We start from the raw sequence: 6,152 nt of genomic DNA, 5'->3' as shown, positions 1-6,152 counted from the left end.
ACCACACCAAAATGTAGACGTAGACGCTAGATCAGCAAAATTGTCATGTTCATAATGAAATGCAATAAGTTTAGATAATGCCGTTACCGACTCTAATGCCACTGCCTTTATTCAATATGCACGCAACCTGCCAGTGTGATTGTGCTCAGATGAAAACACACAATAACCTCTCTTTTCAAAGGTGTATGTAGGTGTTAGACAGCTGTTGTTTTTAACCTGAGGGCATACCATGTCAAAGAAGAGGGAAGTTAAGAGGGCTGTCCTTTGTCTTCTGCCTATAAACTAGTTATTATTTTATATACATTTGGGACCGATAAAAGAGTGAAATCCACAGAAGCATCTCTTTGCTATCAGAGTTATCACTATCAGCTACTACAAGAAGGCTATCATTTGAGTTACTGTGTGGGCAGGATGCCCATTCTTTGGGTGTGAGCTATAACAACAAAAAGACATTGAAAATACAAATTCAGCATAGTGTTATTATCCACCCTGAGGCCCCAAACTGTCTGTTTACACAGAGGTTACCAGCAGGGAGTGGGAATTCGCTGTCAATAGGACATATAGGTAAATAATCCATCGGGTGGGTGTCCCCTGGGTATAAGAAAAGCCTTGCACAGAACATTAATTAGTCTCGTGGACCATCTTAGGAATGTAATGGGGTTACAGCTCGGAAGAAGCGCACATATGGGCCATAAATACCTTCACAAACATACCGTGCACCCATTCACATTCGTTGGCACATACAGGTACTCACACACATACAGACAGCAAAATATAAAGGCAGCTTTAGCATCACAGAATAATCGCGCAGCTATCAGCGAAAGGGCACGCCGAGTTATTTGTCTAACACCAATTTCGAATCCCTTCATTGAGGAACGTATTAATCAAAAGATTAGACACGAGCAGATGGAAACATCTGTTTGGGGAAATGAATTTCTAGTGGAGTCAGAGAAAAATCTCTCGTATTCTTGCTTTTTCCAGGAGACGTTAGGCCTTGAGTAAGAATAGTGCTGTTGTCAGTATTAGCAATGAGGCTTGTAAGCCCTCCAAGTAGTTTGTAGTAACAGCTGGGTCTGACATGGAGAGCATGTACAAGGGCAGCCAGGCTGAAGAGAAGGAGGGGAGGGGGGTGGTAAAAAAGACTTTAAAAAAACATATATATGCTGAGGATCTTCATCTTAATGAACACACAGAGCGTCCAGTGGAAATGTGTTGTATAACGGGCAGCTGATGACTGGAAACGCTCTTTCAAGAATTGTCTTCTCATGGACCAAATTAACATCATAGAGCTAAGGACAAAAAAAGCTTACTTAATATGTTTTTCCTGATACTGAGAAATCTAATTTTATATTCAGCTGTAACAGAATAATTAGTCCAGGTTGGAATATGCGAATGTTATACCACTCACGCAGACATAAAAGAACACATAGTGACTTCTTAAAGCCCACTTTTCACGCTGAAACGATGTTTGGTTATCCACACTAACTGTGGGTAATCTACCACATGGTAACCTAAAAGCCCACGGCGTCATTATACAGGAAGGACTAAACAAAAACAAAAATATGTTATCTATAATCTGAAAATACATTCACAGGACAATGGACGGTTAACGGCACAATGGGATGGATGCTGTCACACATGCCCTCTTTGATTCCTTCGAGCCATTCCCAGCTTCATATCTGTAATTAACGACAGATGCACGTGGAAAATTAGCATATGTTTGCCACATTGGTGCTAATCGGTCATATATTTGTGCATATTAATGAAACACTCTATCTGTGTACATGTATTTTGAATTGCGTAAATTCACACAGGAAATTACGGCGTACAATAATGTGCACTTAATCCTCTTGGACTGAATCAACAATGCTTTGCAGAACGCTAACTTACAGGGCCGTCCTGCATATGTCACCTCTGATATAGCTCGCATAGGAGCCAGGCGCGCAGGCCGAAACACATCACTAGGTTATATCACACGCGAGGATAAGCTCGTAAACATACAGTATAGGCAGCGTGCATAACGCAAACAGAGCTCCGTGGTGAGGCAAGCTGCTCACCTCACTCCATACTGAGCCCCTCGCAGCCTGTAATAGTAGAAGCTTAGGTTTGGATGGGGGGAAGGGCAGAGGTGCACAGGTTTCTGATCAGACAAGAAAACTAGGCCAAGACCAACAATCCCTCTCTCTCCCCGAACAGCCGCGGCCCCTCCTGAAAGATACAACTTTGTTACACGGCTCTGGCAATCACTTACAAGGCTGTCATTAATGGAAAAGCAACAGAGTGATTTTTAGCCACAGCATGTGTATTTAGAGGCATAACCACTTCTCATAGCCGGCCTATGATTCATGCTTTCTTGCCCCTTTGGAAGCTGTCCTCCAATAAGAGTTAGAGGCTGGGGGTAGGAACGGATAGATTGATAGCGTTGGCTGAGTGCCCGTGCTCCGAGTCTATCTGTGCTGAAGGGGAGGAGACGGGGGGGGAATCTATCTGTTGTGCTCTCTGTGCTCATGATAAACTGACTCCCGTCAAGCTTCTTCCCCCCTATTACAGCTCGCCTGGCAGAAAAACACCCAAACTCACCCTGACTTCCAACACGTTAAGCAACAATAAAGTGTTGGGGGGGGGGGGGTTTAAAAAGGGCAATAATCCACAAGGTTATGCTATCAGTTGTCAGCCAGTAGCTGGACGGCATATGTAAAACAGAGCAGTTGTTTTGGAAAAAGTGAGAACCACACGCCAGCCCGAATTCGAACAAGTATTCAAAACAGCCAAATTTAAGGGAACACAGTGAACCCAGATTTCTGTGCTTCACAATTGGGACCATTGTCAGCAGCAAATACAATGTCTTCCTTCCTTATCCGCAAACTGTAATTCCCATAGAGCTCCACAGTTAGAAAGAAAATGAGTTTGAGGGATTGTCCATGACATTAATCCTCACAAACACTACAGTGCTAGGCAGGATCCAATACAGACAGACAAACACAAAATCAAATCAACAATCTATTTACCAAAGGAAAAACTAAATCAACAATCTTTTTGGCTTCTGTCTACTCTCATTTGACAATGGCTTTCCTGGATGCCGCTTTCCTCTGTTGTCTCTGCTGATTTTATGGGACCCCTCCCTGCCATCTTGGATTCCCATTATTGTGCAGTTGTATGGGTGCCCCTGTTCTGCTACCCACGCTTCAGGTACAGCGAACAGAGCACAGGCTTCCTGTTTACAAAGCCGGGCAATTGAGAGACCCACCACCAGACTGTGCAGCTGAGGGGAGTGGAAAAAAAAAGAAAAAGCAGATAGGACTCTGCAGTGGTGGTTGATATTGTGGGGAGTGGAGGGTGGGCGGGGGGCGAGGGATGAATAGGAAGGTGAGAAAAATAAAGAAAGAGAGGCAGACCTAGCAAACTGAGCAAGTGCAAACTAGGCAGGAGTATTCCTACCTCGGTCCAAGAAAAAAACCTCAAGCCCCACTCTGAAAATAATACAGTAGTCACATATCGAGAGGGAGGTGTGCGAAAAGTCACATGATAACAATCAGATCAAAAGCTGAATTGACTCTAAATCAATTGAAGTAGGCATGTCAGGGCTGCCCGGGACACGAGGGGGAAGAGAGGGAGTGAAAGGGAGATAGATGTGAGCCCGTGTGGGGGAGGGAAGCAGAGATTGTTGGTGTCGTGGGAGCACTGCAACAACAATAACAGCAGTGTGTGCATGTGTGTGTGTGTGAGCGACAGAGTGAATGAGTTAGAGTGGAAGTGAGGATGTGTTATGGCTCACAAAAGTGATGAAATGACATCTCCTTTACTTCAGCACACAGCTGCTATTGCAGCAAAGAACACAATGTCGAGATATCTGACCTTCTATTTTCTCGGGTAGCCGCTGGTCAGAAGTGTCTGCCTGCCTGTCATGCTCACCTCTAATTAGATATAGCTGCACAATGACCGCACTGTGTCCATTGCAGCCAGATTCCTGCCTATAGATACTCACATAATCAGTGTAATCTTATTTTCAGGGGTGTTCACTGAGGGGGGGAAAAAAAGCTGAAAATCCAGCGTGCTGCAGATGTGTTTCGAAGGCTGTTTGTTGCACATTTATATTCCCTAAATACTCTTGATCATTAGATGTATTACTGAGTAAGTGGTTAAAATAATAGAGTAAATACTTTAGATTAAGCTCTTAGGTAAAAAAAAAATCTGATATGAAAACTTGTGGGTATAAAAAATATTTAGGTTGAGCCTTCTCTTTTTCGTTGTTTTCTCGATTTCTTTCATCTCTTTTTCTCCTCCCCTCCCCCTTTCTTTGCAGATTAGAATTCATTAGCAATCAAAGAGCCTCCAGAGAGCCTCAGCTCTTAATTACCTACTCATTTGCATTTTTGCATATTAATGACTGCAGGGTTTTGGTACGGTTTTTGCCGCAGTGGTTTAAAGGCACCTCAGTCCTCTGTTCTCTGGGGAAGAGCAGAGATGTCCAGAGGCAAGGCTCCAAGCCTGTCCAGTCCCCCCTCTATCCTCCCTGATGGGAGCTGGACGGAGCAAGTAGATGAGAAAACGGGGGGGCGGGTGGATGGCCGGAGGCATATGGGACGGGTGGGGTGTGGTGATTTGGGGGGGAAGAAACTACTGGGGTGCACAGGTTAAAGGTCAATGTCCCTTATCAGCATAAGAAAGAACACATGTCTTCTGCACCGCCTAATTGTTGTCATATTGAGCAGTTTAAACACCTGATCTGAACAAAATATACCCTGAGAGAAACTGGAAATCTATACTGCAGAGATCCCTCACGTGGCTTTTATTGAGGACGGCAGCTAGTTGGGATGAAACTCATGTCCCACAGTGTGCAGAGGCAGGGGCATTTTATATCCCAGGAGAAAGGTGTGTAGTGGTGAAAATGAGGCTAGAGTGTGTGTGTGTGTGTGTGTGTGTGCGTGTGTGTGTGTTGCCGTTTCCTTTTACAATGCAGCCCCTCTCTAAATGCTCACTGGAAGGACAGTCGGCGGCTTACTCAGCGAGCCCTAATGACGATGGCGCGAGCAAGATTTAGAAACCCCACCTTAGCGCTCCAGCGTTGCAGACAAACATGTAAACAGAAAGAGTTGCAGACACTTGTGTGCACGTTCACATGCGCAGACTGAGGGAATAACACCGCTAGTAGACAACAGCTCCCAGGCATCTCCTGGCCCCTGAAGTGTTGCTTTTCCTCTTATCCAATATGTTTTGACTGCAACAATAATGCCTGAACATGGAAAATAACATCACACCCCGCTGTGATTTTAGATACCTTACAAACATAACAATTAATGACTTGGAGCCCCGAGACATCTGGCCAGGAGATTCAGCATGACTGAATGAAACATCTCATACTCTCACACGTTACCCAGCGTGCATTTGTCTTACTGTTCATGCTGAAGCTGGATCCCGTTGTTGGAAATATGGAAAGTGAGCATTTTTGGCACTTAAAATAAAAATGTCAGCAAAAAGACCATGCTTCAGTGTAGTGTTAGTACATGCAACATGCATGACACATGTAGTTTGCATGGCGCATCCCTGAATGCATACTGCTCACAGAGTGGGCTTAAGTCGACTTAACTGCTATTAGTGGGGCATTATAAAATGTGTGTGTGCACGTGCAGTCAGGGCCTGAGGACTGCAGCAATGTGTGGGCTATTGGGGTGGGGTTAATGAGCTATTCTGTGACCCCTGTCACCCCGCGGGATTGCCTTGGGGAGACAGGCTGAGACAAACAGGAAGACAGGGTGACAACAAGCCTGTGGTTGCAGTCTGCCTCAGGACTTCTTGTTAGAATTAGTCTTAAAAATAGTAGAGATGGCCTCACCTTAATTCATATGCTTAAATAGCATCTTAGCCTTTTCCTTTGGAACCAAACTAGCTAATTACAGTTCTCTTATACTACATTTATAACTGAAATATAAGAAGCATTATGGTGTGCACAGTAATCTGTTATTTATTTAATAACTGGGGAGGTCTTTATTCTTCAGTCATAATGTACACACTGTGTTGTCATGTCTGGTGAAGAGGATGAATGAGCCTAAGAGATGTATGGCAGCAAAATGAGGCTCACTCAGCCTTAAAAAGACAATAGCAGCGACAATACTGCCACCTTCTGGTCAGTTTAGAGAACTGATTTCATAGGT

The sequence above is a fragment of the Aulonocara stuartgranti genome (assembly GCF_965226115.1).
Source record: "Aulonocara stuartgranti genome assembly, chromosome: 23".
Lineage (NCBI taxonomy): Eukaryota > Metazoa > Chordata > Actinopteri > Cichliformes > Cichlidae > Aulonocara > Aulonocara stuartgranti.
The sequence above is the reverse complement of the archived record's forward strand: the minus strand, read 5'-3'. Positions refer to the sequence as shown.